Source organism: Marmota flaviventris, chromosome 12 (assembly GCF_047511675.1).
Source record: "Marmota flaviventris isolate mMarFla1 chromosome 12, mMarFla1.hap1, whole genome shotgun sequence".
NCBI classification, from domain to species: Eukaryota; Metazoa; Chordata; class Mammalia; order Rodentia; family Sciuridae; genus Marmota; species Marmota flaviventris.
The window spans coordinates 32374803-32401846 of record NC_092509.1 but is presented as its reverse complement, the minus strand read 5'-3'; the positions used below and the strand labels follow the sequence as shown (position 1 = coordinate 32401846).

At 38.4% G+C, this 27044-nt stretch overlaps 1 long non-coding RNA gene and 1 other non-coding gene across 2 annotated transcripts; both read right to left on the bottom strand.

The window, feature by feature from the left end:
- Positions 1-4645: 4645 nt before the first annotated feature.
- Positions 4646-4719, bottom strand: Trnan-guu (transfer RNA asparagine (anticodon GUU)). The gene has a single exon. It is a non-coding gene; the product is annotated as a tRNA-Asn (tRNA).
- Positions 4720-25586: 20867 nt separating this feature from the next.
- Positions 25587-26829, bottom strand: LOC139707822 (uncharacterized). Its single transcript, XR_011709245.1, has 2 exons — positions 26775-26829; positions 25587-25972 (listed from the first exon to the last, which is right to left on the bottom strand). It is a non-coding gene; the product is annotated as an uncharacterized lncRNA (long non-coding RNA).
- Between the last annotated feature and the right edge of the window lie 215 nt (positions 26830-27044).

Here is a 27044-nt window from a genome sequence, read left to right as displayed (position 1 = left end):
GATTACTAAGAAGTTTAACATCTTTTCCTATGTGTGCTGGTCATTTGAATTTCCTGTTCTTGCCTATTGTCCACTTTTCTATAGGTGTTTCTTTTTCAACTTTTAAAATAGTTGGTATATTATCCCAGTGTTGGTTCTATCAATTTTAACTCTTGGCTTCTTGCCATTTCATTGCTTTAATAGTGTCTGGATGAACACAACCTCTTTAGCTTTCATGTAATCAGATTTATCTACCTTACCTTTGTGATGAATGGAATTTTTTCTGCCTTATTTAAGAACATTCTTATTAGGCAGTCATGAAGATGTTTATCCATTTTATCTTCTAAAGGCATTATTGTTTCATTTTTGCATTTTTGCTATGATCTACCTGGAATTGATTTCTGTGTATGGTATGAGGTGTGGGTCCAATTTTGCTTGTTCCAAATGGATAACCTATTGTCCCCAAACTATATTTGGAAAATTTAGTCCTTTCCCCAGGATACTGTCCTTCAGGGGCACTTTTCTTTTTCAAAATGGACTTTATTTTTCAGAATGGTTTTAGATTTACAAAGATTGACATACTAATGCTGAGCCCCCACAGACCCCATATCCAGTTTCTCCTGTTTTAACATCTTTCATTACAATGGAACAGTTGTTACAATAAATGAGTCAATACTGAAATATTATTATTAACTAAACTACTACATATTTCATTTAGATTTCCTCAGTTTTTATCTAATGTGTCTTTCTTTTCCAGGGTCCCATCCAGAAGCTCACAGTACATTTACTTGTCATTTCTCCTTAGGTTCCTCTGAACTGTTAGTTTCTCACCCTTCCCTTGTTTTTATTTTTACTTTTATTTATTTATTTTTGGTACTGGGGATTGAACTCAGGGGGGCTCTGAACCGCTGAGTCACATCCCCAACACCATTTTGTATTTTATTTAGAGACAGGATCTCACTGAGTTGCTTAGCATCTCGCTTTTTGCTGAGGCTGGCTTTGAACTCACAATCCTCCTGCCTCAGCCTCCCAAGCCGCTGGGATTACAGGTGTGCGCCACTGCACCCTGCCTTCCCTTTCTTTTAAGGACATTGACTTTTTGGGTACTACTGGTCAAATATTTTGTAGGATGACACTCTACTGAAATTTGACTGGGTTTGGGAATGTAGCTCTATGGTAGAACTTTACATAGTGCTCAAGGACTTGCGTTCAATTTCAGTGCAGCAAATTTTTTTAAAAAATTGTCTGATATTTTATTTGTGAATAGACTGGGATTATGGGTTTTAGGGAGAAAGGCCACAGAGGCAAAATGCTACATAATATCAAGGATGTCTACTCCAGGTCTACATGACTTCTCACCATTGATGTTGACCTTGATCACCTGACAAATCATTTTTAGGTCTCATGTTTACTAAAATTCAGAGAAGTAAAATTAAAATGTGTTAGCATTATCTATCATTATATATTATGCTTACAGAAACAGGGAAGTTATATTTCTCCAGGATTTTTACCCTAAACCTTGCATTTTACCTAAACCTTGCATTGTATCAGGCAAAGGTGTTAGAAATGAAAATAGAAACATATTAACCACGTGGCTTACTCACAACTTCCAAGATACTCTAAAGAAATACTTGCGATATAAGAATATTTAAAATGGACCAATTCTATAAAATTTTTGACAGATCTAGGTATCTATTGACTGCCTATTTGGTTCTTTCCTGACTTACATGAATATTACATTCTCTATTCAATTTTTAAAACAAAGCAATTGGTTTACCCTTTATTACTTAGTGAGTTTTCTTCTGATTTTGTATAGGCAGCTTAAAAATATAACTGTTTATTAGCAATATTTGAACATATTTGCCTACTTGGATATTCAACATAGGCTTTTAAATGCTATTCAGTCTTAATTAATGCTCTAAATGATCCTAATATGTATCTGGGCCTGGTTAGTATTAAAGACTGATGAAATTAAGGATAAAACGAAGTTCCTCAGAAATAGCATTTATTGCAACATCTGTAACTAACCCATATTAAAATTTTACAAAGCTGGCTGGGAGCCATGGTCCATGCCTATAATTCCAGCAGCTAGAAAGGCTGAAGCAGGAAGATTTCAAGTTCAAAGCCAGCCTTAGAAACTTAGTAAGGCCCTGAGCAACTTGACAAGACCCTGTCTCTAAATAAAATTATAAAAAAGGATTGCAGATGTGGCTCAGGGGTTCAGTGTCCCTGGGTTCAAAACCTGATATCCTCTCCCCCAGATTTACAAAGCTAATGTATCCATAAATATTTAGGCAATGTTTTCACCTTTTAAAACTATATGCAGTGGTTAGATAAAAGGAAATGCACTAAGCACTTGCCCACACAATAATGTTAACTTATTAGAAGGCTGTTTGCACTCAGTGTCTTGCCTCTGTTCTCACTTAATCTTCCCTATTTTCTGGCCTCTAAATCCCATTAATCCCTCAAATAAGGAGAAACAGAACATAGTCAGAAATTTAAGATCAAATGTGAAACAACTAAGAACCTGTCAAGTGCAAAGTCTTGTACTATGTCATGAAGGCATCCTGAAACAGGACTATATGATCACCCCAATTGCCAAAAATCAACCTTGGGGCAAAGTATCTCTAGACTCTAGGCTATCCAAATCTCTCTAATCTTGTCTTCTCTATCTAAACTATCAGATTGCTGCTCAAAGACACAATTCATATTAAGATTGTATGTTCACACACCATTTTCATTTGAATAGAATTGAGCTGCACAGTGAACATGTCATTGAGCAAAGCTGTTTGGCATAAAATGAATGTTCAGGTTTTTTTTTTTTTTTTCTTTACCTACTTCATGGCAGAGGCTGCAAAATATTAATAACACTTCATAAAAACCAATTAAAATAGCACTTTTGGTTTCAAATTAACTAATTAGTCGAGTAACTATTTAGAAGAGAGAACTTCCAGGTAGGCTGTACAGCTGGGAGAAGCACTGAGCTTCGGGCCTGACTACCTAGGTTCAAATCTAACTGGGACTTCAGACAAATTTCTCAGCCACACTGTGTTTCAATTGCCCCATCTGTGCAAAGGACCTTGAAGGACTGTGAAGATTATATATGTGAGTCCATGAAGGCACTTGGAACCATGTCAGGTAAACAGGCAGCACCCCATATCTGTGAGTCTTTGTTAGTGATGCGATTTGGGAATAGTCTCTGAATTCACATGTTGGAAACATAATCCTCAAAGTCATATGGTATTTAAAGGTGAGGTCTTTGGGAGGTAATTATAATTACAGCAGGTCATATGATAGCATTAGTGACCCTATAAAGAGAGTTGAGCTATCAAGCTTGCTCTGTTTCACCAGGCCTTGCCTTGCACTGCCTTGGGATTCTGCAGAGTGCCCCTCACTATAAGGCTTTCACCAGATTGCAGCTGTGAGGTCTTGAACTCCACAGCTTTCAGAACCTAAACAAACCCTTATTCTTTATAAATTATCCAACTTGTAGTATTCAGTTACAGCCACAGAAAAAGTCCTAACGTACTTCCCCTGGAGAGAAATATAAAGAAGAGTACAAAACTATATGTTTGTAAGAATAAGATATTTTGTGTTTATTTTAAAGATAAGGTCTTCGTATGTTACCCTCCAACTCCTGGGCTCAAGCAATCCTCCTGCTTCAGCCTCTCCAGTAGCTGGAACTACAGAAGCATGCCACTGAACCAGGGCCAATGTCTGTTTTTATACTTTCCTTTTAAATTGTCTTTCAAATTCTGTAATCCATACCTAAGACAATGATTATGAAAGTATGATTACTTCTCAAAGGTAGCTATATTTACAGAAGAAAGTGCAAAGTTTGAAGAGGGTTTTAAAAGGTAATATGATTATAGAATGTTGAAGCAAAGTATGATAGCAGCTTCAATCGTAATCTTTCTCACAATTTCTTTTTAAGTTTAACACATTTGGAAAATAGCTTTTCTCCTTCTGAATTGATGAGCAATTTTGCAGGTTCGTTTCATCTTTTCCAAAATTCAAGCCGTTTAGCAGAAAAAGTAAAACAATATGTAAACGTTCTTACCATAGTGCACACACCCAGGATTTATTGTGACAAAAATTATTTCTGATTTCAGCATGCGAGGAACGATTCGTGTGTAAGTCAGTCTAGGCGGAGTGATATTTTTATGCTGGGGGGGACCAACAAAAAGGAGCCAGCTTCAATAAAACGGGAGAGTTTATAATCAGTTTGCAAATTGAACTTGAGGTTGTTGGAACCCGCGCGTCCTGGGGGGCCTAGGGCTTTCCAGGGTCCCGGAAGACTCCCAGACCCGAGGGGCGCCACTCCCCGCGCTGGGCCTCCGGGGGTGCTCGCTGGGAGACGGGCGCGCGCCACTCCGGGCATGCCCGGCCACTGCGCGCCCTTGGCGCTCGCGCCCGGGACCCGCTGGAACGCCCGCTGGAACCCGAGTTCCGCCCGCCCCCGGGAGGGAGTGCAGGCAGCGACCACCTGGTCGCCGCGAGCGGAAGGCGGTTAGGAGGGGGCCCGGCACGCCCGGAAGCCCGCGAGCCACCCGCCAGTGGGCCTCGAGGTCGCTTCTAGTCCTTGGAAATCGACCCCAACGTAGCTAAGAGGTCCGAACTCAGATTTGTGCAAAACTACCGGGGGGCAACTCATAAAAGGGTGAGGCGTCCCTGGGTGGGCTCGAACCACCAACCTTTCGGTTAACAGCCGAACGCGCTAACCGATTGCGCCACAGAGACTTCGGTGCCGGTAGCATCTTCAGCTACTGCCTTTATGAAGAATAATGAAGGCAGTACGAACTGTTTATTATAATTTCTTGAAGGTACTGGAGTCTCTTATTTGATAATTTCAACCCTCAGTTCTATTTTCCATCTTTTAAGCACATTGGAAAATTAGGCAAGATAGGGGAAAATCACACCGTGCAATGTGTATTAAAATATCTTTGCTTTTGCCCCGCCCCCTTTTGGAATGTTCTCTTTCAGGAAGATAACCATTTCTTATCAGTTGCCTTTTATAAGGAAATAAAATTTTCCACCATGTGAGTTGAGAAACTTTCCTTTTGTTTCCAACTATTCGTCCAGTGCTTTGGTGGCTAGCCTTTGATTTACTTGGAGAGTATTTTCAAGGTCATCTGCACTGTTAGCCTTAGATCCAGGTATTATTGAAAGCATATATACAAGCCCCGTTTTGTACTAACTCGGTGTGATTATTTGTGACAGTAACATTTTGTTACTAAGAAGGGACATCAGGAAAAGCTACAGTAACATTCTTTAGTCCCAGTGCATTGCAGTAAATGGCCAGATCCGCCCTGGATGCTCCCTGAGAGCAGCCTGCACGTTGGCATTGGAGCCAGGCCACTTCCAACGCGCGTCCACAGGATATCTACAACCTCATTGGAGAAAAGAGACGTTAACAAAGAAAAATCTATCACTTATGATTAACTCATGGCAAATTTTACACAGAAACTACTGCCCCCCTCTTCCCCTAATAAATGCTCTCTTTCCCTTTGTGTAACTGTTTCTTTGGTGGCTTCTAAGGGACTCTACAAAACTCCCAACGTCTTTCCCCACCTCCTCCCTCCTCCAAGAAGGAGGGAAGAAAAATCCCTTGATATTTAAATTTTGACTTTACTAAATTGTGGTTCCAGAAGCCCTGGAAAAACCATTCCTATCATGATTTATGGAAGTTGTGGGCGACATTCCTTAGCCCAGCCCACGTTCTGAGTCCCTTTGCGTGATGACAACTTAAATTGGCTTTGGATCCAATTAGCAGCGGAGTTCCTTGAAAGCGTCGAGCTGTAAAACATCTGGGAATTCACACCACGCTGCACCCCTGGCTTTCAACACACTGTTAGACGTGCACTGGGAAATTCTGGATTTGGAAAAAACGATCTGGAAAATGGAAACAGAGCATAAAATGAGCCTGATTTCGTTACATGACTCTACCTCCGTACTTCACATTTTATGTATCTGTTAGTGTAAAATCTAAAACAGTCAGGCGCTGGCTTTTCTGATTCAAATACCCAAACGAGGGCTCGTCCCCACCCCCCACCCCCCGCTATTGTTCGTGTGACTATTCAATTAGAACAGACGGCAACCGGTGGACCTCACAGCCCTTCATTAAACATTTACTCTCCTTCTTAAAATAATACCAGAAAAAGTTCTGCTCATGTCCATATGTTCCCTTTTCCTCACTTGAACATCATTCTGACATTTCAACTTCTAAAAAGAGATGATGAGAAGCTGATGAAGAGAAAAACTAATTCAGAAAGGAAAATAAGCTCATTGTATCCACAGTTTGTTCATTATTCGTTTGTTTTAGAACTCTGCCTTCAAGCTTGGTTCTGTAGTTTTTAACCTTTTCGATAAAATAAATGTCTATTTCCATAGTTAAATTGGCTTTGCCATTTTGTGGCTCTCCACTGGAAATTATTTCAAAAGAATGTAAGTATTTACAAATATTGAATGGAATCTGAACATTTTACTCCTTCGAAGTCTATTAACATGGCTTTTATGCAAAATGCCCACTTTACAAAAATAAGAGAGCAGCAAGTATTGTCCTCTAGATCTTTGTGACTCTAACCCCTTTGGCCTTACTACTTATACTCAGTTTTAAAAGCCACATTAAATCTACTGGATTAATTTTAGAAACATACATTCTTTCTTAAAACTTCAGGATAACCAAAGAAAAATTATTCCTGTGGCTTCATTAGTACTTAGGCCTTTATGATTGTTAAAAGTAAAGAGGACTGGGCGTTCTGTCCCCTTCTGTATATCACACACCACTGAACTGCACATTTACCTTTCCCAAGAATATGCTCTATCAATGGGACTGACCTGTGCAGATTAATGAGCCCATATATTTAATTTACTTCCAAGAGAGGAAAAAAGAGAGAAGGAACATCTGTGCAAATGGGATCCCCGTGTCTTAACAGACAGGGCAAGATGGCCCCTGCTGATTTATAGACCTTCCACCTATCATGAATCCGATGTTTTCAGATACTGTGTCTCCAGCTTCCTCTCAACTAACCAGCAACTCCTGGGATTTCCATTAACATGACTGTGCATGACCTTAGTTCTTTTCAATTACTGTATTTAAGAAGGATGGTGATTAAGTTGTTAAAAATGAACAATCCGGTAAGAATTAAAAAACAAACTAATCAGTGAGTGAGAAAATCATCCCAATAAGTAGAAGATTGTACACGAGGAAACAAGTTAAAAGAGAATGCTAAGCCAGATGTTGCTAAGAGCAAAAGAAGAACTATGCGACAAAATTAAATCACATTTTGCCAATGATTTATAATAATGTTAGATTGAATTCCTCCAACTTGAAAGTATATTTCCAACTTACCAAAAATTATCCTTCTATCCTCCTCACACAAAACTGCAAATGGTCACTTATCAGTTTAACAGACCAATGGCAGCACGACAGATTCATAGTTGGCCATTAGATTGGGTCTATTCATACAATATACAAGAAATATGAGAAAGGTATTTTGACATATCATTACTTTCTCTTTTTTTCCCCTTCATTTTTAAAGTCATGACACTTTGTTGGAAATTTTTGTGAAAGTATTCAGATAATTGTCTCCATTTTATTTAATTTTTTCACATCTTTATTGTTGTATTATAGTTGTACATAATGATGGGATTTATTGTTACATATTTGTTCGTGCACACTACATAACAATATAATTTAGCCAAAAATCACTCCCCAGCACCTCTCCATTTTATTCTTTTATTGGTACTGGGGATTGACCTTAGGGGCACTCAACTTTTGAGCCATATCTCCAGACCTATTTTGTATTTTATTTAGAGACAGGGTCTCACTTAGTTGTGTAGAACCTCGCTTTGTTGAGGCTGGCTTTGAACTAACGATCCTCCTGCCTCAACCTCCACAACCACTGGGATTACAGGTATACGCCACTGTACTCACCCTAAATTTTATTTTTAATAAATAGATGATTTGAGGGAAAAGGCAAGAAAGGCAAAAATAGTATTCTATTAGTCTGCCTATAGAGCTCCAACAAAAATTATTTATAATAGGGTTCTTTTCTCCATTAACCTCTCTTCTGAATACACAAATAATCTTAAATCATTTTTATGGTTTTACCAAATAATACAGAACAAAACATTTAAGTGCTGTTCATCTCATTAGTTAAAAAGATAATTCACAAATATTATCAGTGATTTTAATTCTTTCCAAATCTTTTGAGTCTTGATTGACTGAAAACAGTGAGAGGTAGAGGCCAGACTTTAACACTGAGGAAGGTCTCATGGAAAACTGTGTAAGTATCTCAGCAAATTTCACAATTTTCTCTTCATAGTCCATCTCTTGACCACCATTCTTAGCAAGGGAAAATGGCCTTTTATGATGTTCTCAGAGAAGCAGTTTGTTATCTAACCTATAGAGTGCTGTTAACTTAGCTGTCTTCTTTCTAAACTCACCCATTAAAAATTAAAATATTACAAAGGAGAATGAAGGAAAGGGAGGGAGGATGGGAATAGGAAAGACAGTAGAATGAATCAGACATAATTTTCCTATGTTTATATATGAATACATGACCAGTGTAACTCCTCATCATGTACAACCACAAGAATGGGAAGTTATACTTCATGTATATATGATATGTCAAAATACATTCTACTGTCATGTATATCTAAAAAGAACAAATAAAAACTTTTTTTTTTTTAATTAACACTTAAAAAAATTCAGAACAGCCAGGAGTGATGGCACAGGTCAGTAATCCCTACTACTTGGGAGGCTGAAGCAGGAGGTTCACAAATTCAAAGTCAGCCTCAGTAACTTGGCAAGACTCTGTCTAGAAATAAAGTTTTTTAAAAGGACGGGGATGTAGCTCAGTAGTAGAGCACCCCAGGGCTCAATCCCCAGTATCAGAAAAAGAAAAAGAAGACAGAGCAGATATCCTTTTTTTTTTCTTCAAAAGAATAAAATAAGTAAGCAGATGCCAAAGGAGGACTGTGTTCCTCAGCTGTGGACCTGCTGAGGTGGGGTTGAGGCAGGTGTCAATCAGCTGAGGAACTCCTGGACACAGGAGAGAAAAACTAGTGTGGAATGAATTTGGCAAGATGAGCAGGTAGAGGAGAGAGAGTACTAAATACTGCCCGATGTGGAGTAAGTGTTCCTGTTTTCCTTCCATATAAAATTAATAATACTTACCCTGCCTAGCTGGAAAATAATACATAATAACAATAAAATAATATTTTTTTCTGAAATGTTAGACAAATTTGCTACTTAAAAATTTAAAGATTGGTAGTTCTGTTTAAAAGAAATCATAGAAATTTTTTTTTCTTAATTCAACCAGAGGGTACAATTTCAATTAAATCTAAGCCTCTGACCAAGAAGGCTGGGAAAAGCACTAGGCACTGTCACACTCTTTCTAGTGGCCTTCAGGTGTTCCCAGGGAGGGCCAGAGGGTATGACACAATGGTGAAACCACTGTCCTCAAGGTCCTCAGTTCCATAAAGCATCAGGTACATAGAGTACAGACTCATGCCTGAGGGGCAGCTCCCTCCTTACAGCTGTTTCTCATAAAATGGATAGAAGCCTGGAATTAAAGTTAACTAAATCATGAAAACAATTGGGCCTTGCCAAGGTATTCAGTAAACTGTTCATGCAATTAATAGTCAGCTGAGGTATCAAAAAAATTTGAAGATAGATAAACATGATCTTAGGCATTTAGAGTTGTAAGTATAATCTAGATTTTTAAGCAACCCTGTTATACAATCCATATTTGAAAAAAAAATAGATTTCATGGTATTACAAAATGATTCATTTTAGAATGTTGTAAATACCAAGTGCTTCTGTGTGTTTAAGGCACAAACCTACCAAATGGATGATCATCAAGTATGAGATAATAGGTATAGAGCACTTGCCCTGTGTCTGGAGCCTTCCAGATGCGATGAAAGCTAGTTTCTGGGGCTGGGGGTGTAACTCAGTGGTAGAGCACGTGTTTCGCATGCATTAGGGTCGGGCCAATAGCCAGCACACACACAGAATTAGTTGATCTTCCCTGTGGCCCTGTAGGGACACCAGCACTCTTCTGGTAGCCCAAGTTGAAACTCCCGGCCTCATCTCAGTTCCTTTTCTTTTATTTCTGACATTCAGTCAGTCACACCCTTCACAATAGCTCTTGACTTGAACTTTGTCTCCTTCAACACCCTCATTCCCACCACTCAGGATTAAGCCAATACATTTCATGTACCAATTTCCCTACTATAACCTAATAGGGAATAGATGTGACCCCGAAATAATACAACACAGCAGTATGCGTGGCATGTATAATAAGCATTTACCATCAGATCCTGGGCTAAAGACTACACAAATATTACATTTCTCTCTCATCTACTCCACAAGGCATGTACTATCGTTATGTCCTTTTTATAGATAAGGTAATTTAGGCTTCCAAAGGTTTAAATTTAAACTTTAAATCTATTTAAACTTCAAATAACTTGCCCAAAGTACCTGCTCTTCTTGTCTCTGCACCTTGCTTTTGTTCATTCCTCCTCTTCAAATACCCTTCCTCCTCCATCTCCCCTGTTCAAGTTTCAATCCTCTTTCAACCTCATATATAGCCTGGTATTCTACACAACCTTTCCAGCTCCCTACAGGTGGTTACAGTCTTTCCTTTTTCTAGATCAGGCACTGTTGTGCTACTTCTCCAAGTGTCACTTTATTTACTTATTTGTTTGCCTACTTACTTACTTGGTGGCAGAGGTGGGGTACTGGGGATTGAACCCAGAGGTACTGAACCACATCCCCAGCCCTTTTTATTTTTTATTTTGAGACAGGGTCTTCCCAAATTCCTTAGTGCCTTGTAAAGTTTGCTGAAGCTAGCCTTGAACTTGGGATCCTTCTGTCTCAGCCTATGGAGTCAATGGGATTAAAGGTACCACTCACTGTGTCTGGCCATCACCATTTTTGCATTTAATTCTTCCTTCTAATTTGCATACTCCTTGAGTCTGAAATACTATCCATCTTTATACCTCCCATAGCACTTGACTTAGTCATGCCAACCAAATGTATTGGATAATCTAAAATAGAAATATCAAATGTTTGTCATAGAAAACCAGCATACTTTACAAGTTCCTAATATGAAGCAGACCAAAAATTTAGTGCAAGACATTTTCCAGAGTGATGACAGGAATCCCAAGTTGGTCATAAAGGAGACTAATAAGAATCCAAATCCGTATTTTTAGAAAAAAAAATTAATTTTTGTGTTTAATGTGTAAAGCACTGCTATTCCTAGAGGTGATATTGACATCATTTAGACTAAAGTGCTTTTCTACGTTTATTCATTTAATACTGTAAAAAACACCTTGTGTCAGACACTATTGAAGTCCTTTGCAAATATTTACTCATTTAGATTTCATAACAACTTTAGTTCCATTACTGTCACCCTGTTTTACAAATGGGAAATTTAGAAGTGAGGGATCTCTTTCAAGATCACACAGCTAGTGGCAGAGCAAGGCTTCCAACTCAGGCAGCATACTCTAGACTAGTCTTAACCACTAGGTTATGCTGCCTCTATTTTTATTTTTAAAAGCACTGAATAATTCTCATGTGTTATATAGCTGAACATTTTTTAACAGTTAGTAAACTTTTAAAAATATTATATTAGCTTAACATTTTATGATGCAATTTCAGACTTAAAAGTTGCAAGAATACTACAGAAAATTCTACCAAACTCTTCAAATGATATCTTGCTACATTGGCTTTATTTCTTCCTCTTTCTCTGTCTCTGAATATGTAGTATTTTTCTTAATTTGAGAGTAAATTGCAGACATGATATCTCTTAAATACCTCAGTATGTTTCCTAAGAATTTATTTTTACATAACCACAGTACAAATATCACAGGATCTTAACATTCATACGATATTATTAGAATTAGGTACCAATCTATAGACCTTATTCAGATTTCATCAATTGTTCCAGGGAGGTCCTTCATTGCTGGGAGCCATTAGCCAAGTAGGTATGACAATTTCCTTGCCAGCGTACCCCATGTTGCAGTGACATGGAATGTAGGTGACCTTGCTCAAGGACCAAGGCGGATTAGGGCGTTCCCGGTTTAGGTTCCAGGTTTAAGGTTTAAGATTATTCCTGCTGGGAATAGGGCGTATCTTGCTGCCTGAGTTCCCCCTTGAGTTCTCACGGGATTCAGACAGTATATTTTTGGGAGACAGAAGCCCAGTGGGTGTGGATTTGGGCAGAGAACGTGGATTTGGGCAGAGGACGTGGATTTCCCCAGAACGTGATTGTAGACGGCTGGTGTGAGTTCGGGAATAAAGAGTTGCTGTTTGAATCTACAAGCTGTGTGGTGGCTCGTGATTTTGTGCCCAGCCAGACTGCGGCATTTGTACCCAGCCAGACTGCAGCATTTGGCGGCTCGTACGGGGAACGTCTAAAGCTTGGAGGTAAGTGAAATTGCTTGCCCCTGAGGAAGAGCGAAAGAATGGGGGACCAATTCAAAAATCAATGTGTTATTGTTTTGATTTATCTTGTTTTTGTTTCAAGCTGCCTATCCCTAGAAATTTCTCAGGCAAACTGGAAAAAATGGTTGACTAAAGGTTTGAAGTTTGTCGGCCCTGAGGAAGAGAAAATTGATACAATGATTTTTTTATTCCGTTTTTGTTTCATTCAGTTTCGGTTTTGTTTGTGTTATCTTATTGAGTTGCGTTATCTTTATAGTAGATTAGAAATTAGTAAAAAACAAACTGAAAAGATGTTAAGTAAATTGTTAGAGGTTCAGACCATGGAGAAAGACATTTTAGATCAAACAAAAGAGAAGGTCTCTCGAGCTAGTCAGACAGAGGAAGAAAATTTAAAGGAAAAGGGGTTGTTAGGAAAAAGGCCACAACAGGAGGCTGTTACTAACTCCGTTTTATCACAAGAGGGCGTAATTCAACCAACAGCCCCACCGATGGAGACAGCTGAGTGGCCCTCAAACCCCATAGTTGATAAATGGGATCCTGAGACAGGACCTCAAAGATTAGCATGCCCTGTACTTGAACAGGCAGGAGGGCAGCGAATTCACCGTGCTTTAGATTTTAAAACAGTGAAGCAGTTAAAGGAGGCTGTAACAACCTATGGTCCCCAAGCTCCCTTCACGGTAAGCATGGTCGAGTCCATTACTAACTTGGACATGATGCCAGCAGATTGGGCTAGCATGTGTAAATCTGTACTAAATGGAGGACAATATTTGTTATGGAAGGTTGCCAATGAGGAATTTTGCACGGAGACAGCTAGGCGAAATGCAGCAGCCAGTTACCCTCAAAGAAATCTAGATATGTTGTTAGGAAAAGGACCTTATGAGGGTCAACGGCAACAAATTGAATATGATCCTGCTATATATGCACAAATTGCTGCAGATGCAGTTAGGGCATGGAAGACTTTACAAGGACATGGAGATTTACAAGGTCAGCTATCTAAGGTAATACAGAGAGCTAATGAACCTTACGCTGACTTTGTAGATAGGCTAATTCAAACGGCTGCCAAAATTTTGGGGGATACAGAACAAGCAATGCCATTAATAAAACAACTGGCTTATGACCAAGCAAATCGTTGCTGCAGAGAGGTTATTAGACCATGGAGACATGAAGATTTAAACACATATATTAAATTATGTAGAGATATTAATGAACAAGGGCAAGTCTTGGCAGCTGCAGTACAACAGGCTTTAGATGCCAGGCCAAAAACATGCTATGATTGTGAACAAACAGGACATTTTAAAAGGAATTGCCCCATAGGAGGAGAGTTTAACAAAAGTAGGTATCAAAGGAATAGAATACCGGGTATTTGCCCACGATGCCGTAGAGGGAGACATTGGGCTAATGAATGCCGTTCTCAAACCACCATAGAGGGTACTCCCTTATCAAAAAAAGGACAAAGACCAGGTATTTATCCACGATATCGTGGAGAAAGGCATCAGGCTCCATTGCCAAAAAACGGACAGGGGGGGCCCAATGCTCCGGGGCCCACAACCACAAATCTACGGGGCAGTGGAGGAACCCAGCAACACCATCAGGGTAGTGCCCAGGACACATTGTCCATTAAATCCCTCATCAGACAAACCCGAGGGAGTGCAGGGTTGGACATCTGCGCCTCTGCCAGAGCAGTATTAACTCCAGAGATGGGAGTTCAAATCATTCCCACAGGAGTAAAAGGACCTCTTCCCCAAGGAACAGTAGGCTTATTATTGGGACGTAGTTCATCTACATTAAAAGGACTTATGATAAGTCCTGGGGTAATTGATCCTGATTATGTAGGTGAAATAAAAATTATAGCTAGTTCTCCAAGAGGTATATCAGTAATTTCACCTGGAGATAGAATAGCACAGTTGTTAATAATACCCAGCCTACATAATAAATTTCCTAGTCATAGTGTAGAAAGAGGTTCCAGGGGATTAGGCTCCACAGGTGTAGATTGGGCTATATTGTCTTTAAATTTAGATTCTCGCCCAATGCTAAAACTAAATATTCAAGGTTATGAGTTTAATGGGCTACTTGACACAGGAGCTGACCTTAGCATCATATCTCGTCAAGAATGGCCAAAACATTGGCCATTACAACAAGCCACTCAAACGCTTCGTGGCCTAGGAGTGGCGACTAATCCCCATAGAAGTTCTATGATATTAGATTGGAAGGATCCTGAAGGATGTGAAGGAACTATACAGCCATATGTATTGGATCATCTTCCTATAAATTTATGGGACGAGATGTCCTAGATCAATTAGGTTTGATGTTAACAAATAACATCAATCCTAATGCGCCCACTACTAGGGCTAGACAAGGCTTTAGGAAAGAAAAAAGATTAGGAAAACAAGGGCAAGTTATAGCAGCACCAATACAAATAGATCAAGGAACAGACAGACATGGCTTGGATTTTCAGAAAGGGCCACTGAGACAATCAAAATTACTTGGAAATCAGAAAGACCAGTGTGGGTTCCTCAGTGGCCCCTGACTAAAGAAAAGATACAAGTAGCCCATGATCTGGTCAAACAACAATTAGCGGAAGGACATATACAACCTTCCATATCTCCCCATAATACTCCCATTTTTGTCATCATAAAGAAATCTGGTAAATGGAGATTATTGCAAGATTTAAGAGCCATTAATAATGAGATGGTTATTATGGGACCTGCTCAATCAGGGATTCCTCAATTGTCTGCTTTGCCAAAAACTTGGCATGTTTTAGCTATAGATATTAAAGATTGTTTTTTTTCAATTCCAATTCATCCCGAGGATAGTCCACGTTTTGCATTTACTATCCCTGCATTAAATCATGAAGGTCCTGATCAGAGATATGAATGGAAAGTACTCCCTCAAGGGATAGCTAACAGTCCAACTATGTGTCAAATATATGTTAACAAAGCAATCCAGCCACTTAGAAATCAAAATCCTGAACTACAAATATTTCACTATATGGATGATGCATTATTGGCACATAAAGATAAAAACATATTGCTGGAATGTTATGCCACACTTACAAACTTATTAAAAAATTATAATCTAGAGATAGCAATAGATAAAGTACAATTAAATTTTCCAATTAATTATTTAGGGGTTCTATTATCCTCAACCATGGTCCGTTCACCAAAAATTCAAATACAAGTAGATCAACTCAAATCACTTAACGACTTTCAAAAGTTATTGGGAGACATAAATTGGATAAGGCCTTATCTAGGTATACCAACAGGAGAGTTGGGACCTTTATTTGATATTCTAAAAGGTCCATCAGATCCAAATTCACCCCGCATGTTAACTCCTAAAGCAAGAAAGGCATTAAAAATTATTGAAACATATGTGGAAAATATGCATTTGGATAGAATTGATATAAGTTTGCCTTTATTATTTATTGTACTACCAACAAAAAATATTCCTACAGGAGTATTTTGGCAAGAAGGTCCATTATTGTGGATACATTTATCTTATTCTCCTAACACTATTCTTACTAGGTATCCTGAGGCTGTAGGACAATTAATACTCAAAGGAATAAAAGCAGCGAAGGGAGTGTTTGGAATTTCTCCCAATAAAATTATTACTCCGTATACTATGGATCAAATTGATGAGTTAGCTAATGAGTTAAATACTTGGGCAATAATCATGTGTAAATCTAATGTTACATTTGATAATCATTTACCATCTAATCCTTTGTTGTCTTTTTGGTCTAAGCATCCTGTAGTTTTTCCTAAAATGACAAGAAAAACACCTATCATGAATGCTCCAAATATATTCACTGATGGGTCTAATAATGGTACAGCAGCAGTAGTTACCCCAGATCGAACTTTTACATTTTTAGTACCCAAACAATCAGCTCAAAAGATAGAGCTTAATGCAGTTTTACAAGCTTTTTTGATGTTTAAAGATTCTGTATTTAATTTATTTTCTGATAGTCAGTATGTAGTTAATGCTATAGTATCTCTTGAAGATGCTGGTAGGATTTCCCCTTCTTCTACTGTTTTCTCTTTGTTTTCCACTATACAAAGTCTAATCTGGGACAGAAAAGATCCATTCTTTATAGGACATATTAGGGCACATACAGGATTGCCTGGAGCCCTTAGTTTAGGCAATGATTTAGCAGATAAAACTACACATGACATACATATTTTCTCTACATTTGAAGAAGCTACAAATTTTCATAAAAGGTTTCATGTTAATGCTAATACTTTACAAAAGCGTTTTAAAATAACTAAGGAACAAGCCAGACAAATAATAAAACAATGTCAAAATTGTGTGACATTTTTACCACAAGTTAATCTTGGAGTCAATCCTAGAGGACTGATACCTAACCATATTTGGCAGATGGATGTCACACACTTGCCAGAATTTGGAAAATTAAAATATTTACACGTTACAGTTGATACTTCTTCTGGATTTTTGATGGGCTCCCTTCATGCCGGAGAAAAAACTAAAGATGTTATAGCTCATTGCTTACAAAATTTTGCCACTGTGGGCGTTCCTAAATAGTTAAAAACCGATAATGGTCCTGGCTATACCTCTACCTCTTTTAAACAATTTTGCTCATCATTTGGTATTACTCATATAACAGGAATCCCATACAATCCACGGGGACAAGGCATAGTTGAAAGAGCTCATCAAACTATTAAAACTTACTTATTAAAGCAAAAAGAGGGAATTGGAAGGGGGTATATATCCCCCAAAGATAAACTTAAAATAACGCTTTTTACTCTAAACTTTTTAAATTTGGATTCATCAGGACTTAGTGCTGCGGAAAGGCATATGTATCCAAAAAATGTACATAAGCCTAAAGTACTTTGGAAAGATATTCTAACAGGACAATGGAAAGGTCCTGACCCAGTGATTGTCTGGAGTCAGGGGTCTGTTTGTGTTTTTCCACAGGGAGAACAGCAGCCGATTTGGATTCCAGAGAGATTAACTAAAACAATTTCTACAGATCGAAAAGAAGATGATTTGACTCAAATCCATAACAGCTGATATCCAGAACTCCAGCTTGGCCATTCTTACATCTGCGACAGTGATTAACCAGGATGCTTTTTTCAATAGCTATTTTATTATTGCATTTTTCCACATCATAAGGTTCTATTTTTATTTTTTGAGCTCATACAAACCTAGGTTAATGTTTTTCTGATCAGTTTTATTTTTTGACTGTGGAGTTTTTAAACATTGCAATGGAGATTTCACCCAGGTAAAGCTACAAGGCCTTTACTATTTTCTTATGTGTTGTACGTTTGTGTACACTCTTGTGTTTTGTGTTGTATGTCTGTATGTGCATATGTCCATATTTCTTATATGAGGAGCGCTCATGAAAAAATGGATCCGAATTATTATTATTATTTTTTTTTATTCACGTGATTTAAATGGTTTAATTTAAATTAGGTAAACAGCTGTTAAGGATTGTTTTTAAAGGTGGTTAACAGATCTGTTTGTTTACTAATTTAAATTAGGTAAACAGTTGTTAAAGATTGTTTTTAAAGTAGGTTAACAGACCTGTTTGTTTACTTTCACCTTTCCTTTTCATTATATTTAATAATTCTTTTCAGGATAATGTGTCTTTAGCATCATTGCCAGAATTCCTATCTTCATCCCAGTGCCGGTGAAGACAAAGATACAACCAGACTACAGCTTCTATGATAGCTATCACAGTAAACTGTATAAACTGATGCATCAATGAATATAACTCAACAAGTAATGCTCAATCAAGGAGTTAACTTACTTTGGGAGGAGACGGATTTTGGGAGGAAATGGACATATTGATAGATTCCTCCGCTTTGAACTGCTTGCAGAACTTGCCTGGACTATGTAACTATCGTTTGGTGCAGCGAATTGTGGTAATGCTGGCATATCTTTGCTGATGGTGTCACTAGTGATGCAATTTTTATTTCCTTGCCAGCGCACCCCATGTTAATTGTGGTAGTGCTGACATATCTTTGCTGATGGTGTCACCAGTGATGCAATTTTTCCCAAGGAGCCGTCAATTGGCTTGGTGTCGTGGCATTTCTGTATCCTCCTCCCTTATGCTAGTGATGGTCTAAAATTTGGGGGCCAATGGCTATATGCTGGACCGGTAGTCAGTGACGGGTATGATCCAATTGCAGTGGTATCAACCTAAGACAGGAGGCTGAAGCCTAAAGGTCAGTTTTCCGATGACGGGTAAGAACCATATGTTGAATTGGACAACCTACCAGGCACGGTCCTTAAGCCACATTGCTTGTTGTTTAATTAATCAGAAGGGGGGAGATGCTGGGAGCCATTAGCCAAGTAGGTATGACAATTTCCTTGCCAGCGTACCCCATGTTGCAGTGACATTGAATGTAGGTGACCTTGCTCAAGGACCAAGGCGGATTAGGGCGTTCCCGGTTTAGGTTCCAGGTTTAAGGTTTAAGATTATTCCTGCTGGGAATAGGGCGTATCTTGCTGCCTGAGTTCCCCTTGAGTTCTCACGGGATTCAGACAGTATATTTTTGGGAGACAGAAGCCCAGTGGGTGTGGATTTGGGCAGAGAACGTGGATTTGGGCAGAGGACGTGGATTTCCCCAGAACGTGATTGTAGACGGCTGGTGTGAGTTCAGGAATAAAGAGTTGCTGTTTGAATCTACAAGCTGTGTGGTGGCTCGTGATTTTGTGCCCAGCCAGACTGCGGCATTTGTGCCCAGCCAGACTGCGGCACTTCATTGCTAAAGAAAACCCAAGATCATTATTTGCATTTAATTTGGTCATGTCTTTTAGTCTTTCTAAATCTGTATCTACTTCTGAATCTTTTTTTTCCCTGTTTCTCTCATGAATATCATGACTGACATTTCTGATGAGTACACGCCAGTACAATATCCCTAATTATTGAGTTGTTTCCTATTTCCTTGTGATTAGATTCCCATTAGGCCTCTTCTCCCTCTACTTAACACATTTTACAGACTAGGTATTGCAACATCAACCAAAACAATTGTAAGTGGGAAGGATTGAGACTAGAATAAGTATAAAGAGCTATGTGATATTGATCATGAGTTTAGTAGAAAATGGAATTTCTCAGGGTTCTTTAATATCACACAGCCTGGGGCTGGAGGTAGCTCAGTAGTAGAGCCATTGCCTAGCACACAGGAAGCCCTGGGCTCCATCCTCAGCACCATTAAAAAAGGAGAAGAAAGAAAAAGAAAAAAAAAGCAGTCATACCATATGAACAGAGATCTTCAACTGCTTAAACAGAAATATTCTTAAAATAGTAATTAAAATTATTATTAAAACTCCTCTTTGTTTTTTTTTTCTGTTACATATTCACTAAATAATTGTAATGTGCCATTTCATTTCCTGAGAAATACCCATCAGAAAAGGATCATTGCATAAAATTACCTCCTATAGTTTGATGAGATGGAGTCCTCAATGAATGCTTATTGAATTTTGTGGTTTAAAAACCAAATCCTTTTATGTTTTATTATGAAGAATCAAGTCTTCCATACCTGTTAACCAGTTGGTGAAGAGAAAAAAAAAAATGAATTTCTGAAACCGCAAAACTAACACTCACATGGGATTGCTGGGGTATATCAAGGTTTAGCCAGTTGTGCCTCCTCTTGTCCAGGGTTATCTCCCACAAAACATTTCCTATGTCTGACCAAGAAAGCATAGGGATTTTTCCAATACTGGTCACCATCTAAATAATCACAAAGATCAAAAATCCTTTCAGAGATGTATAATTCAACAAGTGACCCCAACAGAAACATTGCATCTAGGACTTCCTTTTGGCAAGACTAGAAGACAATTTGTGATCTGTTTACTTACAGGGGAAAATACTCATTCTTTACTAGCTGAAGAACTAAATATGACTATCTATAGTAATTCCAAAAGAATGGCTCTCCTCCTTTCCAGGAGCTTCACCTTGCTAATATTTCTGTTTTATCTAGGGAATATTTTTAAAATATTTTTCTGTTCAGAGTATCAATAACAGAACTATAAAGTCTACAAATTGAATAAAGAGAGTCTATGGCCCTAGAGTCAAGAAAAAAATTTTTGGATTTCTGAGAATCCTGTTATTTAGAGAGGAGACATGTTAAATTCTTAGTTTAAGTCCACAAAATAAAACAAATATTTTTCTAAAAGTAATCATCTGAAGGGTTTTGCTTGAACACTAGCTTCCAAATTAGAACAACATTAAGCATTCTATTAATCAAATGTCTCAATTCATAATTGACTTTTTAAACTGCTTCACAAAACACATAGAGAAAGAGATTGCCAAAGCCCACATCATTAACATAAGTAGAATTGTATAAAAGGGGCCTGCAGGTGAGCAGTTAAATTTAGATTTATGCATGCAATTTATTTCAGATGGAGTTGATGCAGACAGTCCTTTTTCAAAGAGATATAAAAATCTATAATTACAAATCTCTGGAGTCATCAAGTAACTTGAATATAAGAAGTTCTTCTATGCAATGCACTTTACCATTCTGGAATTGTAGTTGTGGTACTGGTATGAATGTGGACAAAGAGTTGGATGGAATAGATTGAGAGTCCATACACCTTGGCCAATAGATTTTTGATAGGGGTGCTAAGATAATCCAACAGGGAAAGAAAAGTCTCGTCAATAAGTGGAACTGAGACAATTACATATCCATATGCAAAAGACTGAAGTTGAATCCCTAATTTATGCCATACACAAAAATTAACTCAAACTAGATCAGAGAACTAAACATAAGAGTTAAAACCATAAAACTCTTAAAAAAAATAGGCCTTTATTCTTGTCATCCTAGATTAGGCAACAGAAATAAAATTGAATTTTCAAAATGTTAAACATAGAGTCACTGTACATTATCCAGCATATGGTCACACAGAAACTTAAACCAATAATGTAAATTGAAATATTATTCATAATAGCCAAAAAGTGGAAATCCACTCAAATTTCTATCAATTAATAAATAAACAAAGTATGATCTGACAAATTAATTGAGTATTACTTAGCCATGAAAAGGAATGTATTACTCACATGTGCTACAAGATGGATGAACCTTGAAAACTTTATGCTAACATTTTTTTTATATATTAAAAGAAAGCAACCAGATACAAAAGGCAACATATTATATAATTCAACTTGAAAGAAACATTTGGAATGGGCAAATTTCTAGAGACAGAAAGCAGAAGCCAGGAGCTGGAGGAAGAGAGAGTGAAGATGAATTGCTATTGGGTTTTGGGTTTCTCTTACGGGAAATGGAAATATTCTGGAATTAGATAATGGTGACACTTGTACAACTTTACAAATATAGTGAATTACCCTCTTTAAAATGGCAAATTTTATGTTATATAAATTATATATTAATAATAATAAATAAATAGCAACATAACTATACTTTTGAATTGTTTAATAGTGCAGAAATGAAGGCACAGAGAATTATCTGAATTGCCCATGGTTCATAGCAGAACCTGCATTCTGATTTGCCCATAGATGTATTTTAATCTATTATTTTTCACTGTGACTAAATGCATCTAACCCAAGTCTCATACTGGCTGTCACCTGGTTTCTGGCTACTTATTGAAGTTTTATGACAAACCTGCTAGGAAACATATCCTTACTTCTTTCTGTATAAGCTTCAGTTTACTTGACATCTAAATTTATTCCTATATTATCAGTTCACTTGGTATTGATATTTAAATTAATTAGTGTACATAACTAGTACACATATGTGCCCCATACTGTGAACATTGTTAGATGTAAAATTCAAGTTCAGCAAGTCAAGGAACTAGAAACACAGAATGAGAAATCATTCTGTGAGAGACTTACATTGGATGAACTTGTTTAGGAGTGGGCAGCGGGAGGAGAGGCACTGGGGTGGAACCTTAGAGCCCTGGATATCTCAGAGCAGTCAGAAGCCAACCTTCTAGAAATAGTCACTGATACAAAGTAGCTAGTGAGTGACAGAGGCAGGAGGAAGTTACCTCACCATATAGTAGTCCTTATGCCTTAGCATACTACATTGTTGTTGTTTATGACTCTCTTTCTCATTCCCTGAGTTCCCCAGCTTTCTGCCCCCCTTTACTATGTGAAATGGATATATGTGTGTATGCATTTTTAAATATACTGCATTGTAATTACACATACTAGTGGAATTCATTGTTACATACTCGTACATGACATTAAAAGTATTTAGATAAGTTGCCAAGGCCCTCCAAATTCTATGATTTCACAGACTTTCTCCACTCCTTTTATTACTGTATTCCACTTGATACTATAAAACATTAGCTTATTTTTTTTCTTCAAATGTGGGGGTAAAAATGGTGCTCCTTTCCTGGGAGCCCAAAAAGCTGTGGGTCCTTGAACACAGTGCTGAGCTGGACTGGCATAGATTCCTCTCTGCCTTGTGCAGTCCCTTCTCCCCTACCTCTCTCCCACCCACCCACCTCCCTGTCTGCCTTTAGAAACAAGTCCACCCATCACTCTGTGATGTGGCCCCTCTGTGGATGTACCCTGTGGCCCCCATCCTCATGTGTATATGTCCACACACAGGTAGACCCAGGGTCTCGATGTAACACAAAATAGTAGGAGGAGAGTCCTGGCTTCTCTCAAACACATTGCTTTACTTAAGCTTGTGACATCTCTGCTGATTCTGTGTCCTTTCCAGGATCTTCCTTTGTTGACTCTTTAAGCATGGTATGTTCATTACAATGTGGATTATGAGGAATTGGCTCACATGACCATGGGAATAGAGAAGCCCCACATCTGCCCTCTGCAAGCTGAAGGCGAGGAAGGCCAAAGGTGTGGTTGGAAGGCCTGAGAGCCAGAGAACTGGCGGTGTGGATTCCAGTCCAGGTCTGAAGACAGAACCAGGAACAGCCAAGTAGGAGAAGAGCACTGTCCCAGCAGTTAGTCAGCAAATGCACCCTCCCTTCCCCTTCTTGTTCTATTCAAGCTGTGAATGGATTGGATGGTGCCCACACACATTGGGGGGTGGGGGTAGGCTTTACTCAGGTCACTAATTCAAATGTCAATCTCTTCCAGAGATAGCCTCACAGACCCTCAGATATCCTCTAACCAGCTATTGGAGCATCCCATGGCCCAGTCAAGTTAACACAAAATTAACCAATCACATTTGGACATGCTTCTTTTCTATTCCACACTCATCCTGAGCAATCTCACCAACTCTCATGCACTATGTCAACCCCAATCTATGCTGTCATAATTTTTCTTTTCTAGATCTGCTTCTGAGCTTCAATGCCATACAACAATCCTATCCTTATAGACATCTGTAATCCAACATCCAAAAAAAAAAAAAAAAAACAATTAAAAAACAAAACAAACAAACAAATAACAGAACTCCTTCCAAAGGTGTTTTTTTTTTTCATATTCCTATTTTTAGGTACCCTTTAACCTAAGCCTATGATCTAGGAATCAATCTTTTTTTCTCTCCCAAAACTAACTAATAAGCAAATCCTATGCATTCTACCTCCATAAAGTACTTTTTGATCCGAGAGCATTCCCAGGAGGTTGCTTCACGTGAGGCCCTCCTCACTTCTCTCCTAAATGTCTACCATTAACTCATGGTCTCCCTACCTCCCACCAAATCTTAAATCAATCCTCCAATCCACTGAGAAGGTAATAGTTCTAAAATACAAAAGCAAATATTTAATTCACCGGAGGAAGAAAGTCTTCTATTATTTATACTGTGTTCTCAAACTGTGTACTGAGCCACCCTGGGACACCACAGTGAACACATTCACAAAATTGTCATGGAATATGATGAATTTTTGAAAGAAACACAGCCATATTCACCAGACACCATTCAAATTACCACTTCTACATTTTTTGGACCTAACTGCTCAATTAAAAGAATGAAGTATTTCTTTTGACCTTGGACACTGTGAAGAAATTACAGAGACAATCTGAGCGCAGTTGTTGAGAGACTTTGGGCAACTATGACCTACTAAATATCTTCAGGAGCCTCAGTGTGGCATGAACGAGTCCTTACCCATGTCTGCAGCCTCATCTTGATCCTTATTCTGCCTTTCCTGTTCCCCTAATTCTACTCTACCATCAAAGAAAATAGGCTTGAATCTCACCATATGTGTTCTTCCAGCCATCTTGACTGGTTAAACTCTGACTTCTAAGAGGGTAGATGCATAGAGTGCCCAAAGTGTAGGGGTGAGACCTGGTGACCTCAACCAGAAATTAGATGAAATAAATAAACCAGGAGGTCACCCCAAAACCCCCATACCTGGTGAATTCTGTGTGACTTGGATTATCTTAAGTTTAAAAAAAAACAAAAACTGGTTGACTATTCTTTGGGATTCCATACATATTTGTCAGGTCAAGAGAAGAAAAGGGGCCAGCATTCTGGTCTCTGTCCTGCTTCTCATTTTCTACAGAGGTCTCTATCTTTCCAGGGTGAGAGGCAAAGAGCCAATCAATCAGAGAATTGAGATCATTTACTTTGTTAATGATTGTGCTACCTATGGCCTTCCAGCTCAGAAAAGAGGCACCACACACCTGAGTTCTAGACAGACCCTCTCTTTGTGCCCCACTTTATCTTGCCTATAACTGGGTCACAACCTTTGTAACATTCATTTGCGCTTGTTTGTTCACCTGCCTCCCCTACTAGACGGCAAACTTGTGAAGGGCCCAGGCAGGCCAGTCTCATTTCTGCCAACTCTTCACCTGCAGTGACTGACACCTGAGTTGTGAGTGGGTATTTGATGACTAAGTCCATTTCAAAAAGGATGCAGTTGAGCCTCACAGAAAATCTAAGTAACTTAGAAATAAACATTGTCCCCTTCCCTCCTTGCTAAACAGAACTCTGGTTTTATTTACACATTGAGCAGATTCTCATTTACATGAAAGGCCAGGCTCAGCTCCAATATGAAAGGTCAGATGTTCCAGTTCCGGCTGAGATGGAAAGGGAAATCTTTTGGTAGACTATTTATTTGATATTATTATTTATTTATTTGGAAGATATTATACCTCCTTGACAAGAGAAGACTCATGAAGAATAACTTTCCACCTGACTTCCCACTCTTAGGCCCAAAGGGAAGTGTAATATTTGGAATTGTAGAAGTCATTTTGCAACCATGAGATGAAAGTTAAATGAATTGTAAAGGTCTGACATCACTGAACCCCTGAGGAGAAACACCAGCAAACTCTTTATCTATAGATTTATTAAATAAGCTTCTAGTGCAACTTGGTTTTCTGTTATATTTCAATTGGTATAAGAAGAAAAAGAAGTTGAGTAGGTACAGTGGCATGTGCCTGTAGTCCCAGCTACTGGGCAGAGGAGGTGGGTGGTTGAGGCAGGAAGATGGCTAGAGCCCAGGAATTAGAGGCCAGCCTGTGCAACACAGCAAGATGGTGGGGGAGAGAGAGAGAAAGAGAGAAAGGGGGTGGCGAGCATGAACAACTCTTCTTAATAAACATTATGAAGGGCTGGGGATGTGGCTCAAGCGGTAGCGCGCTCGCCTGGCATGCACGCAGCACTGGGTTCGATCCTCAACACCACATACAAATAAAGACGCTGTGTCCGCCAAAAACTAAAAAATAAATATTAAAAAAATAAAAATTATGAAAAAATATATTATGAATAGTCAAATAGTAGCAATCATGAACTTAAGGATATAGTTTGTTTGGCAGTATTAGAAATGAATTTAGCAATACAAATTCAGTGAAGTTACAGGTGTCTCTAATGCTTTAATACTTTAATATTGTTGGTAATGGAAAGTCAGAGAAGGTTTTTGATTAGTTTTGAAACTTTCTGAAGATTACTTTGGCAGAAATTAGCAGGATTCATATGTACCTTGCTGCAAACTGACATATCACATTGCTTAATTTTCTGACCTTTATTGGGCATAATTATATTGGCACTGCCTGCCATGCAGATTCATTCAGTATGTAACCCCCTTCTTACTCTGTTCACACAGAGGTGAAACAGCAATCATGTTGCTTCATGATGCTTGTTGACTTCAAACTTCAGGTCTCAGAGCAAATGAAATGTTACATCTTTTCAGTGCTACTATGTTAGGAATAATCCCTGTGGAAGTTACAAAGTAAATAATACTTCTTTTAATAAAAAGTAACTGATAGAAACATTGTATGAACTCCTGCCATATTACAATGAGAAAATGAGACCTCATGTTCTTTCACAATAGCAATCTATATTAAAGGGCTTGCGGGCAGGTATACACACACACACACACACACACACACACACAAACACCCCTAAATAATAAAACTGTGCATGACAGGCCTAAGATTGTTCAACAGTATTTCTAAAATGTTGTGGAAAGGATTTTTTTTGTGCACCCTTTGTTGCCTTTCCATTACTGTAATAAATACCTTAGACAATCAGGTTAAAATGTTAAAAGGTTTATGGTTAATTCACAATCTTGAAGGTTCATTCCATGGTTACTGGGCCCCATTGCCTTGGGGCCTATGATGAGGTAGCACATCATGGCAGAGAACAGATGGAAGAACAAAATCACTCACTTCATGTTGAATTCTGGCTAGGAAAAAAGAAAGAAAGAGAAAGAGACTAGATATGCCTCCAATGACCTAAAATCTCCTACTAGGCTCCACCTCTTAAAGGCTCTATCATCTCCCAATGTT